Genomic DNA, 14,508 nt, shown 5'->3' with positions numbered 1-14,508 from the left:
AAAGTAAATCCTGTATTGAATATATTGCATAATAATGCTGATGTTTGTATAACAAAAAAAACAATAAAGACATTGTTAAAAAAAAAAAAAAAATAGATAACCAGTCAACAATTCATAGTATTAAAAGGACTGTTTGTAACTTTTTACAGGTATAAATCTACCGTGTGGCCGGAGTCTCTGCTCCTCTGCCTGCTTGCCTTCAGTCACACACCGCGCCAAATCATTGTCTCGCTCCACCTCTATACGTGCATGCGCGCTCACTCCACACTACAGAAGAGTTAGTAGCTCTGAGAATATCTAGTGAATGTACAGTGGATGTTTGTGCAGAAATAACTGCTGCAGCTCCTCCAGACCAACAGAGGTTTTCCGTGTCTTGTGAAGTGACGAGGCTCCGCAGCGAGAAACGTTATTGTCTCCGACCGGGTGCCGGTGTCTCCCTGCGGGCGCAGTCAGGGAACAATAACGTTTCTCTTCCTGCTTTAGCCCCGGCACCGACCCGCTACACATTTATGTATATATACTGTATATTTGTTTTATCAACTTGTCCTACCATTTTACCACTTCTATTATTATTGACATGTTCTGTGATGTTCTGTTTTAGCAGTTACCATATCTTTTACTCTATTTATCTGCTTTTATTGTCTTGTGGAGTACTTTGTAACATCTGTTTTGAGAAGTGCTATATAAATAAATGTATTATTATTATTATATATCACTTAATAGAGAATTTGTGAGTCAAAGTAGTTGGCTGGACTTATTGAGAAGAATAAAACCTGGTGTTTTTCCACATTACTTACCGCAAAGAACTTTTATTATGTTATTTTTACTGAAGAGGAACTCTCTGATACCCCACTGGTGGTCCAGCTACACACATGCTCCATTACAACATAACTGCCCAGAGCTACAGTATATCTCAGTAGCCTACTACTGATAACCTAGTTTCTTCCATGGTGAGGGTCATTAAATGGCACATTAATATTAAAGCCTACAACACAGTGACCTTATCTTTTATTGCCTCAATAAATCCTCAGAGGCAGACTTTTCCATCCTCTGAGTGGCCAAATAGTCTCCCCACGCCGTCTGGCTGTCCCCGGTACGTTCTCCTCAAGCACCTTCACCTCAGCTCATCCATTTATCTTTCCATCCAGTCTCATTTGGCAACTGCCTTGCAACTTTCTGTTTCTGTAATTTAAGTGGCTATGATGCGACTAGTTTCCATGAAAAGGTTCATGCCGCTCAGTCTGCAGTGCCAAACCTCAGAGGTTGCTCTGGATTCCACATTAAAACACCAAAATCCCCCATCTTCTAGTAACTATATTATAATTTATACAAATTAATGGGAAAAGCATCAATACAAGAGTGGTTTAATGGAAGAAATGCAGATGCCTCATGTGAATGATATGCTATGGCCTTTCCAGTCACCAGGACACATATTTATCCAACTGCTAAAAGTTACAGTTTGGAGTAAGTGAAAGTAAAAATACTTCACTTTTACTCCTACTCGAAAACTTAAGGATAAAAGTTATTTATCAAAACTTAAAAAGTCTCTTAAATGTAAGGAAACTCCTAGAGATCCTGTTGTAGTAATAAACATCATTGATTTGAACATTTCAGTAAATTTCTTATTTGGTAATACAGTATATAGAGTGCTACAGGTATGACATATTTTTGAAGACCAACCAGGAAGTTAGCATTGTCCTGATTCCCTCGACAAAAAGCCAATGGGATTTTTCCATTGGGTTTTTGGATTATTGTTGAAAATAAGCTCTGTGTCAAACATTTATGACACTTACACGTTTTGTTCAGCAGAATAATCTCCACAAATGAACACCACTTTTATGATTTCTTGAAGTGTGAATGCAATCACCAGAAGCTAACGTTAGGCTTTAAACGAACTACTAATGATGTAAAAAAAAATACCATTCCCTCTTATACAGCAAATTATTACTTTGTTGAATACTCGATTCTGATTGGTCAATCACAGCGTTCTGCGGTCTGTTATTTCTTAATAGCAGACCGTTGCTATGTATAACAAACCGTTGCTATGGGTGCAGTTCTAATGTCGAACTCTGGTGGACCATTTTTGTGTCAAATTATTGATTTCGAGTAAGTTGCCATGTAATAAGCAGGATAATGTACAGCTAGCGGGTCATTGTTGTGAAATAAACCCCAACGGGGCAATGCGGCACTCCCTTACTCATATCGCAATTGCAATATCAGTTCTAATAATCAGAATTACATATTTTTTTCAAAATCGTGCAGCCCTAGTGAAGACATGTGAGAACAACACAAGCCCTGATTTTAACCCTGCTGACAATCTATGGGAGATTTTGGAGTGACAGTGAGGAACATCTTTTGGAAGAAAAGTAAAGTTCCTTGTATAAACTATGCCAAGGTGCATTGAAGCTGTGCTGACAGCTTGAGGTGACCTAGCACCTTAACTTTATGTTGGTTTTGGCACTCATCCGTATTTCTGTCACAAATGTAACCGAGAACTCGGTGTAGTGGCACCAGCAAGGCCTTTAATTGCTTTCCATATGTCAGACATCTGGTCTTCACCATATTTTGCTTGACTGCTCAATACCAAAAAACTCCCCTGTCAAACTCTGCATTTCCTCTGAGATGCTTTTCTTCACCTACAAGGTGCAAAACATTCAGCGACCTGTTCCTGCCCCTCTGCCCACCGAGTGGGCTTCGGCCTCCCCGTCGGCCCCTCAGTCACCTCCACCTATCTCCACACCAGGCAAGCAGCAACGTGTTTGGAGACAGTGACAGACTGCTCCTAAACTTTGGACGTCTGGCAGTTGCTATGATACCGTCACCATTTTTCCAATCTTCAAAGCTTGCTCAGACACAACTGTGGCTTTTGTCTTTTTTACAGAGCTACTTTCATTTGTTTGTAACTATGATGTTTTTTTTAAACAGCCTCCCGTCCCACTTTGTGTGCTGCCCTTGAGTTTGGGCAAGGTATTTTTGAAAAGGAATATATTATCAAGCTCTAAATATAATGATGCCCCTGCCTGGTCACCTCTGACCTCCACTTCTTCAAACTGTTTCTGGCTTCTTTCAAATTCCCAGCGCTCTTCTCCCGAACCTATTCTAATAAAGCTGTCTCATTTACTTTCCTCCAGTCTGTCCTGTTCCAATGGAGGCAGGTCATGGATATTGCAGTAATGTTATGTGAATGAATGTAAGCAGCATTTTAACACATTCAGCTGCAGGGAAGAATATTCTTCAGAACTGACCCGAATCATAAATTGAAAGACGGCTGGAAATTCATAAAGTAATATGTTCGAGGTAATAAGTTGTCCATATTTTACCCTCTGGTGTATCAGGCTAGATTTTTATATGATAAAAAACCTTTAAAAAGTAGATTTTGAAGGAAAGTTTAAAATACTATTCAGTTATTCGTATTAAATAGCCTACCATTTATCCACTCTGCCCTTTAACTAAGTACAAAAAGAAACAACTCACCCACAGCTAAAAACCACAGAACCAAGACGTACTGATGTACTGCCAGGGTTAACTCTAGAGATAATGAATAGGATGCTCATATTTTAGGGTGATACAGTCACACGTGCCTCATATTAAAAAGATTACCATTTTCACAGAAATCTATCAGACTGGAGATGTGTTTTCACTAAATATATTCACTGTATTCATTGTTTTTAATGGAGAAATACATTTAATTAATTCATTTACTTAATTTTTTTATTTTTATAGGGATAAATACACAGTATAGACCAGTGCCAGTATAGACTTCTTCTTTCAGGAGTCGCCCCCTGCTGAAAGAATGCAAGTTTAAGGCACTTCCGCATTGGCTTCACTTGTCAGACCCCGGAGTTGCCCACTGATGGGTTCAAGAAGTTTCAAATGACTTAAATATGAAAAGATCATTTGAATGCATGAATGTATTTGTAGCATAGAACCGTAAAACAAACTCTGATGAGTCTAAATGTTTGTAAATTTGCTTTTGCAAACTCGCTTTGTACCATTATTAAACTTAACATTTAATGTTGACATGTGGCACATAAAACAAATTTAAAAAATACAATAAAATACTTACCTGTGACAAAATATTCTAAACTCAAGATTCACTTGCTAGGTTTTTCCAGAGCTTTCAACTGACTCTCCTAGCCTTCTATAGCAACTGGAGCTGAGACAGGGATATATATAGAGTATACGACCACCTGTTATCACATGACCAGAGTTCATTGCTTAGGTCTAGAGAACTCTGGCTCTAGAAAACTTAGTAAGTGAGCCTTAAGTTGAGAATATTTCATGTGTTCCCAAGGTCAAGATTGATCCTCCATTCTCAAATGAAATCCTTGTTATCTTTACCCATCACCATGAACAAGAACTCACGAGAGAACACATAAACCGTTGACAGTAAAATAAATGCCAATAAATGTCAGATTTAATAAAACAAAATGTTTTAAGTGAAACTCGCAGTGGCTTGAAATCAAGCATTAATTTTGCATAACATTACTGGGTTTATTTTGCAACGGTTCTTATTAGTCATTCAAGTCATGCACACACATGCACACGCACGTGCACACACACACACACACACAAATACACACACAGCAGGTTATCTGGTTCCAATACACAGACTGACTGAGTGCTCACAGGTTGCAACTCTGAAGCCAATTTAGCTTCCAATTACCTGTGTATCCAGTACAATTACCACTGCATTTTCTACCCGCAATCCATCTATTGCTCACTATCACCAAAGCATCCTGTTATGGCTTCTCACCCAGAGAGAGACACATATAATTACAAACACACACACACACAGACATTTGAACACACAGTATTCATTCTGTAAGTGCACCTCAGATGAATATCTAACCTGACATGTGCATGGACATCTATCTCAAAGCTTCTGTCTACATCTGTTAGACAAATATCTCTCCTCACAGTCTGTACTCTCCCTCCAACACAAACACACACACACACACACACACACTACTTGCCTAAACCTAACCTTACCCTAACCTTAAGGCCCTGACACACCAAGCTGACGGTCGGCCGTCGGTGAGCGTCTTTCGGCCTAGTTTTTGTGATGTGTCCCGCACCATCGGCTCTAGTCTGCCCGTGTTGGAGTTTTTTTCGGCTGATTCAGCATGTTGAATCAGCGTCGGAGCTTGTCAGTGAGAGAAATCACTCTGATTGGCTGTTCAGCTTAAACGAATCAGTGCACGAGAAGAGAAACAGACATGAGTAAAGCAAGTAAAGTCAAGAGGAAAAACACAGAAGGCTCTTCTCATTTTTCATCTTCATCTCATCTGAACATTCCAATACACGGATATTTTCACAACAACAAGGCCATCTTGAATGAAGCTAAGTGGTGAGCAAGAGTGGTGTGAAAATGGTCGGCAGACGCGACTTTGTTTCATGTACGTATCATAACAACGGCTTGTATATCCGCAGTCCTCGGTCTTCCGGTTTCCCTTTTTGAATGACAAATACAGACTACCGCCGCCTGCTTGTGTGGAGAGTTATTTCATCTCACGCAGGCGCAGAACATACGTGGTAGTTGGCTGTCGGCTGTGGTCTTTGCGGTGTATTCGAGGGCAACTTTTTGGCAGACAAAGGCGACGTGAGGTGACTCAACAGGGGGCCATCGTCGCTGCTAGTTGTCTGATGTTGGGTTGGTGTGTTTGGGGCTTAAACCACGTCTTCAATCTAAAATGTAATGATTTACGTTATGGGGAAGTGTATTTTGGTGAGTCCCCACAATGTGACTGTATAAACAGATTTATGTCCCCACAACATGAGTAATACACATCCACACACACACAAAGTACCCCCCGCTCTCTCTTCACACACACTCACAGTGCAGCAGCGAGATGACCTCGGCAGAGGTCTCTGTGATCGGGCTGAACGATGACACCAATCTGTGTTATCCTTGCAGAGGCAAACATTGGGACTGTGCCCTGTCTCTTTAACACCTGTTTGACTAGGCTAATGACTTCTGTCCCGGTAATCAACACAATGGTGCTTGCACACATACACACACACACACACACAGGCGCATGCAGAGCTAACGAGCGGCTTCCTGCAGCTTGAGCTGTCATCGTGGTGGAAGGAGATAATGTCAATATTAACTGACCTGTCATAGCGGTGGAGTGCTGGGAGGATGCACACAATAGGAAAGTGGTTGCAGACAGAGAGAGACAGATTTTAAAGCATAGCTGTGGGACATTGACTAACAGCATCAATTGCTTATTCTCGCTGCTTTTAGAAGTCTTATTCCCAACAGCACAATGGCTGGTTTTTTTTTTGTAAACTGCTCTTTCACCATCATGTAATTGCCGCAGGCTGCTGGATATGAATCAAGCTTCAACACAGCATGTGTGCCACACCTAGTCAGAGTGCGCAGTCCCCATCAATACCACATATAACCTCTGTTTCGTATAGAAACATAAAGGGACAATATGACGTCTCTGTGTCGAGGCTTTGGTTGTCGCCATGGTGTGATGTCAAGGCCACGCGGAGCGTAGAACTGCTCCTTCTCAGTGAAAAGAGCTCAGTGTGAGCGTGGTTCTATTGCACGCATTTGTGCACAGGAATTATCCCGTCTCTTTCCTGACCTCGATAGTATGCCTCCTCTTGTTTTCGAGAAAAATAATTACAGAGAAAGACACAACATTAAAAGCTACTAAACGGAATGAATAGAAGTCCACTTTTCTAATCGAACACGCGTACAATGGCTTCACTGGATGGTTTGTGGGATTCTCTTTGTGTTTGTGTGTGAGACTTTGTGGTTTATTGTTTGGCTTCATTGTAGCCCAGGGTGATGCTGCATTCTTGCATTTCAGGCAGATGGAAACCTGATCCTCCAAAACCAGTGGCTCCACCTGTTATCCAAGCTATCTCCTGGGGCTAAAAGAGAGGGCGAGGGTGCACCGAGAAGAAAGAGCAGGAACGGGGGTGAGCCGAGGGTAGCGGGAAGCCTTTCATGTGAAAAAGGGAGCGAGTAAGGGAATGAAGAGGGAATTGTAAGGAGTTAGGTCACACCTGTAGCGGATTCAAAGAGACAGGGAGGGATTCGGGGATAAGTGTAACACCAGTGGGAGAAAGGGAGGATCGGCGTGGAGAGGTATCACTTTTTAGTGAGTCAAGCAGAGAGAAGGGGGTGTGAAAATCCCAGTCTAGGCTTTCATGGCCCTTTTATGGAAGGAGAATGCAGAAAAGTAAGTGAGAAAGCAGAAAGACCGAGACTATTGAAGTAAGAAAAGGGAAATATAACCAATGATTTCAGGGTCATTGTGTGGAATGGGCAGAGAGAAATACAAAACGAAAGGCTCCAGCTGCTCGCCAGTGGGTGAGTCTGTGGGTCTATGATTTGTTTTGTTTGTTTTACTTACTTTGTGTGTTTGTGTATGCTTGATCTCTTAGCTCCTGCCGTGTGTCATCCCTGCAGCAACAAAGCGGACAGTTGATCTGGAGCTCCGCCTTGTCTCACGCTGGCCAGCTCCTCGTGTGTCCGGGCCCTCGCAGCTGGTCCCCGAGAGCTGCGGAGTGGACTTCAGGGATGGCGCTCTGAAGCTCTTCCCATGAGCACCTGTAATCACACACAATTATCCAGCATCACACTGTGGAAGAGGAGGCACACTGTACATTATAACCAACACATAAAAGGAAAGCAAACATGAGGGGAACACAGAAACAGGGCTCAAACTGCTCCAAAAGTAAAAGGAGATGATTCAAAAACATAAACAACCACTTTAATGTGTGTTCATGCCTGTACTTGCATAAATAGGCATGTGTTCCTACGCACATTTACTACACACTGGGACGCCCAAAGGCACTCACTCCCGGCCCTTCCAGTCTACAGGGTGTGGACGGTGTTGCAGAGATCTCACAAACAACTGATGCCATGCCCGGAGGGAAACACACCACATGCTTTAATATTTCTTTTTCATCTCTCTCTTCCTGCTGCTCTTTACTCATCCTTATCCGAACCCACTTTCTTCTCCTACAACCAATTCCATCCCTTCACCTTATACACATTTTCCTCCTCCCTGTGGGGATGACCATACTTGCCAACCCTCCCAATTTTCCGAGAGACTCCCATTTTTCAATGCCCGGTTTCCTCCCGGGGTCACAATTCTCCCGTATTTCTCCCGATTTCTGTCAATTTTTCACACCTTCTTTTCCTTTTCGTTATCTCAACCTGTTTCTGGTACTGTACAGCGTTTATAAGCTATATGTTTCCACCCGGACAGCAATAGAGCGACACCAAATATCTTTTTTCCCAGCGGAGGAGAGTTGCGCTCGCCACACATCACAGCATTATGGAACATGTCCACGGCGGCGTTTTTTATCGCGAGGGATCGCCTCGTTTCCCAGCATTGGACGCTTGATGGGCTGCCACTAGACACAAGGCACCTGTTTGGACAAATTCTTTCCCTCGTGGGCTGCTGCTCCCAGCTTTCAAATCGGAACCAACATGTCGGCTCGTTTGGAAACTTTTTTCTCTTATATCACGAAAATAATTCAACGAAATGTGTTTCTGAAAACATTTTATGCGAGAAATAAGCCATGCAGTTGCGAAATATGTCTTTATTTTTGCGTTGATCGACAACGCTTTGTTTAAATGTTTCTCAAGAGTTTCCAGAGGCGGCGAGTTGCGTTGGACACTCGTGTTTTGCATAAAATAGCATAGGCTTCAACTTTATGCAAATGAGGAGCAGCCAACGTGACGCCCCGTCTCTTGAATCGCGCCGCCACACTACCAGAATGCATTGCACGGCTACTTACATAGGCAATGAATGTGAAGCAGGGAAATGACGGAGGCTGTGGACACGTACCATCACACCGAAGCCGTCGTGGTGGGCCACAAGCCATTGGAAATGACGGTTTCAGAGCGCAGTGGTGCCATTGTGTCTGTGGCCTTCAGTGAGTGAGAGAAGAGAAAAATGGAGAGTACCAAGAGAAAGAAATACTCAAGTAAGGTCAAAAAATTAAGGAATGAATGAATTAAAACTGCTGAATATCAGCTTGTTTATACCACAGAATCACACAAGTTCACGCCAGAGGGGCGAATTATTCAGTTTTATTTCCTGAGAATTGAAATTAAAATTAAAACTATGCCTATTTAACCAAAAATGCTGTTGCAGTGTATTTATTATTTATTTATTTTCTGGGGGACAAAATAAAGAGACAAAATAAAGACATCCAGCCCCATTCATTGGTTTGGAAAAAGTTTCAAGGTTGCCAAGTATGGCGATGACAATCATAGAAAACTCTTAATTTTTCCCCATTTTATTCCTTTCATTTCTTGCTTCTCCCCTCTTATCTCCGATACATTTGTCTTACATGATGATATTAAAACTTTTATATAGTTTTAAAGCAGCATAACATATAGCACACATCTGTGCACAGACAGGCACATGCTTAATGAGCATGATGCAACATATAGAGTATATGAGGTGTGAAAACTGAAGCATGTAAGCGTTCCTTTCGTGATTTAAAAATACCTTTACCGGCTTTATCCTCGCTGTAGGGTGCTTGCAGAGGAATACACATCAAAAAACACCTCGGAATAGAAACACAATACAATATCACAAAGACAAAATGTGTCCTTGTGTCAGGAATAAATTGTCGCTATCGATGAGGAGGATTAAGGAAAACTTTTTCTAAGGTCAAATCAGAGTAGTTTAGTTGTTTTTGGTTTCTCAAAACAAGGATTTTGAATTCAGAACAGAGATAACTGGGATCAGACAGAAAGTTCCTCAGTGTCCTGACCTTTAATAGCTGATCCAGGCCCATCAGTTTCACAGCTATTAATTTGCTTAGTGTTAATTACTGTGCAGGGCACGCTTTCCTGAGACCGGATCATTATATTGCTTCATTTTTTGTTTGGCTCCAGTCAATACGTTGCCGCACAAACTAGAGCTCTGAGACACTCCAGTATCAAGTTTTACATCTGATCGATATGGATATTTGAATGCTAACAGAAGCTGACGGCGTCCAGTGAGGTTATTGGCAAGAGTGAGGCAGCCCAAAAAATACCAACCTGTAACTATTATTATAAAACTTTATCATTAAAATAAGATTTCAAAAAGTTGATGTTCTAATTAATAAAGAACATCTTCTGTTTGCACATAAAAAAATTTGACATTTCACAGAATGACAGAAAGAAAACATACTTTAATTTAAATACGGTGTCTACTAACGTCTATGATAGACTCCAAACAGTGTTAGAGGAGAATGTGAGTGTTTGTCTACACTTAAAGGAATACTTTGACATTTTAACTCACTTTCTGGCAGAGTTAAAAGAGAGGATTGCTGATCATGTCTGTACAGTGAATATGAAGCCAATGTGAGCAGCCGCTTAGCTTAGCTTTGCACTGACTCTGGAAACAGGGAAACCGCTAGCCTGTCTCCGTCCAACAGTTCCAAAATCCCCCTACTACCTCCTCTAAAGCTCACTAATTAACATATTATGTCTTGTTTGTTTATTCCGTATAAAAACCAAAGTGTAAAAGCAGCAATTTGCAGTTTAAAGGGGGGTTATGTGCCAGACTATTTCTTGGCTTTGAGCAGTTGCCAGGCAACCAGCGGTGACTCCGGGAAGTTATTGGTCCCAGCCAAGAAATTATCCTGGACATAACTCACAGTAAAATGGCGAATTGTCCTTTTTTGCAGGTTGATATTTGTGGCAATTAATTTGTGCTCACGACTGAAATTTGAAATTTCCTTTGGTGAAAATGTTCTCTGGGCTTGCTTAAGCACAAATGTGCTTAAAATGTGTGCACATGCGTTGATTCCATGTTTCACAATTCACAAATCAGTTCAGCAACAGTATCCACCTGATATATTGTCAACTGTCCCAAATTCCTCATGACCACTACCCTCTGCACCGTCTCCACTCTCACTGTCAGGCAGTTCAACGAACATTTCTACCATATCCATTCCATCTTCTTATTGAAATAGTTCAACTACCTGCTGTACATTGTACTTTTTCTTGTCAGACATTTTCTCTCCATCTGTCCTCTGACCCGAGTCGTGAGACCCCAGCAGATCAGTAGCTATTTCAAACTCTAAAATAGTAAATACAGTTTCTCAGTGCCACCATTGGTTAATGCATGTTTCTCTTAATTGTGCATGTGTGTGTGTGTGTATGAGAGAGAGAGAGAGAGAGAGAGAGAGAGAGAGAGAGAGAGAGAGAGAGAGAGGCGGTTCCTATATGTATTTGAGAGTCAGTAGTTATCTTAAAAAAAGCAAGTTCTGAGGTTTAATAGAAGCAAACAGACATACTTCCTAAGAGTGCATTGAAAACCATTGAAACTAACAGAGAATGAATCCTCAAGCGAATGTTTTCACCTCCTGTATGACTTCTAATAGTTCTGTGCAACTAATATTTATATGGAATATACAGATAGGAGTCCCTCAGATGTATGTACTGAAAATAATAATAAAAACATCCCTACATGTTTACTGTTTATTCTAGGGCATTTTCCTACCATTTTTGGAAAAAAAAAACATGTGTCCAAAGATTACATCTAGTATGATAAGAAAATGGCTGTATCTCAGAAACTACAAGTAACACAATCAAGTATTTGGTATCTATGAACTCATAACAAGCTGAATAGCAAATATAAGCACACCTACAGTATGCAGTGTAAAAAAAAGTCACATAGAAAACATTTGATAAACACAATGTTAGCGTTTTTCCAAATTTTTCAAAAATCCCAACTTTGACCATTGATAAAAGTGTGATTTTTAATGTGATCAAAAAAATTCAAAGTTGTGCTGTTAGATACTTGCCCAAAGTATGTTCGCACCAAATTTCTAGACTTTTGACAAATAAGAACAAATGTTGTGGCATTTTTTTCCTTATCATACTAAATATAGTCTTTGGGCACAAATGGGTTAAACATGTAACTTGTTTATCAGTGAGTTTTAGAGGTGCTGATAGGCGTATTTCATTACTATTGGACAGGGACAGGCTAGCTGATTCCAGTATTTGTGCTAAGCTAAGCTAACCTTCATATTGACCACACAGACGTGGTATTGATCTTTTCTAAATCTCCGCCAGAAAGCAAATAAGCGCATTACCCCAAATATGATGACTCTTCTTTTAATCCAACACTTGTATGTGTGTGTGAGGAGACAAAGAGGAATGTGTGCACTTTTTGTCCGTCATGCATGAAGGAATGACTTCAGGGTTACAACACACACCAACTGACACACACACACACATATTTACACTGAACATGCATGCACCTGGCTGAGCTGGTCACTGGTGCATGTGCACCCCTTGACATGCTTCCTACATGCACATCTGTCACAGATGCACACATCACAGCACCTTGTCTCCTGTTTCTGCCCTCTATGTGTCTCCTACTCGCTCTGCTGAAACACACACACACACATGCTGCCTTCACTGGCAGTTGTCAGAAATAAATCAGCTGGGAGTTGAGCACATGTCAAAGACCCAACAAAGTGAGCAATACAGATCAACAAGGAAAGAGACAGTTTTCAGTTATATCCGAGCTGCCGATACATGGCATATGCAAGAGGGCGCCTTGGAAAACATCTCGACATGAGATGGTTATGAGGGTCATATTTTATTATATGTTATTATTCTGTATAGCATTCAATTAGATTCACTAAACACTTGCTGCATTTCATTCTGTCATCGAAGCATGATGCGTCTATCTGAACAGAACTTTTTATTATTCTTTCTGCTTAACCAAAATCCTTGAATGCACAACAAGTTATATTTAGGATCTATCTCTCTTCACTGTACTCTGAGATGAGAGCTTATGAGCTCTTGAAGAAAAAAGGGAATGAAAAGATGAGAGTGACACATGGGTGCTACTCTCAAGATGTGCAGGAAGCAAAGCTGTGTGAGGAAAAAAGGGGTAACTTTACAAGGTGGGGACATCTTTATCTCTTATCTCCTCTATCTCTTGTCTCCCATTGGACCACAGAGCCACACTGCCCCCCTCAGGCCGGCCAATCCTCCATCCGTCTCTGTTGAAAAGTGTCTCCTTAAAACAAAGTTTTAAAATTTCTGGGTGCATATGGAGAGACCATGTGTGCGTGTTTTGTGGCTACTTGTATTAATCATAACTTTGGGATAAAAAACTGTTAACACCATCACATTGTAGGGACCACCAGCCTCTAGGGAATGTGAACAAGTGTGTGTGTGTGTGTGTGTGTGTGTGTGTGTGTGTGTGTGTGTGTGTGTGTGTGTGTGTGTGTCTGTGTGTGTGTTGGGTTACCACCGCACAACCAGGTCACAGGAACCAATCAGAGCCCGTACTCGGAGGATGACCTGACCCTGAAAGATCACCATGCGTGGGATGGCTGGCTGGCTGACAGCTGAAGTGGATTTCACACGCAACCTCACACTTTATTATTCACACACACACATTTGTGCACACATCCAAATTAGCTGCCAACCGCAGCTGAACACCTGCCCTCTCACCCAGGAGGAGATCTGATTGGCTTTGTTTTTTACAAGCATTTAGGTTTAACATGCAGCTGGAGAGTGTGTGTGTGTGTGTGTGTGTGTGTGAGTGGTCTCAGCTGTACTGGTGGAGAAGTAATCCAATTGAAAACACTTTATCTCACTATACATCATTCTCTCCCTTTCACCCTCCTTATACTCGCTTCTGCATTTAACATGTCTCGCTTTCCTAACAGGTTACAGGCTTCGAACGAGGATCAAAGACCCAGCTGGTCTTTATTCTAGGCATCCAATCAGAGACTCATTTACACCTGGGATGCAGTTAGATTGTTGGTAGAAGAAGAAACAAAGAGAGATGTGGAACTAAAGGACCAGCAGCTCATTTAAGTGGCCACTTAAGCATCAACGTGTTCACTTCCTCTCTACAGAATCCATGCTATCTATCATTATAGATGCTGTTTCATCACACTGTAGGCCTTTTTCATAGAGGACATATCGCAGTAGGTATGAAGGACAAAACCTGCTCAAAAGAAAAAATAAATACAAAAAGAAAAAATAAATGCAAAAATAAATAAATAAATATAAAAATCAACAAAATAAATGCATAAATAAATAAAAAGGTAAATTAAACAGAACAGTAAATAAATAAGGGAATTAATACAAAGATAAATAAATAAAGAAGCATATTCAAACATAAATATCAATTTATGTCACATTTAATCAATTAAGTAATGGCTACATTTATTTTTAATATTATTTTGCTACATTTAAAGCTGCAGTGGGTAGAAATTAAGCAAATATGTTATTTTTATAAAACGCTTTATCCTGATAGTTGTGCATGAGACTGATAATCTGAAAAAAAATCATGTGCCTCTGTGTCCTCCAGTGCTCCTAATGGCATCTGCAAGATTTCACAGACCGGAGGAAAACAACCAATCAGAGCTGTCTCTGAGCAGCTGTCAATCACTTGCAAACTCTGATCAAACTAGGCAGCGCTGATCAAATATGAATATTCTTTTACTGTAATGACTTTTCCTCGCCTCAAATGTCTTCATAAACATCTTGTAGCGTACTGT

This window comes from Sebastes fasciatus, chromosome 3, assembly GCF_043250625.1.
Source record: "Sebastes fasciatus isolate fSebFas1 chromosome 3, fSebFas1.pri, whole genome shotgun sequence".
NCBI classification, from domain to species: domain Eukaryota; kingdom Metazoa; phylum Chordata; class Actinopteri; order Perciformes; family Sebastidae; genus Sebastes; species Sebastes fasciatus.
This window is presented reverse-complemented; position numbering follows the sequence as displayed.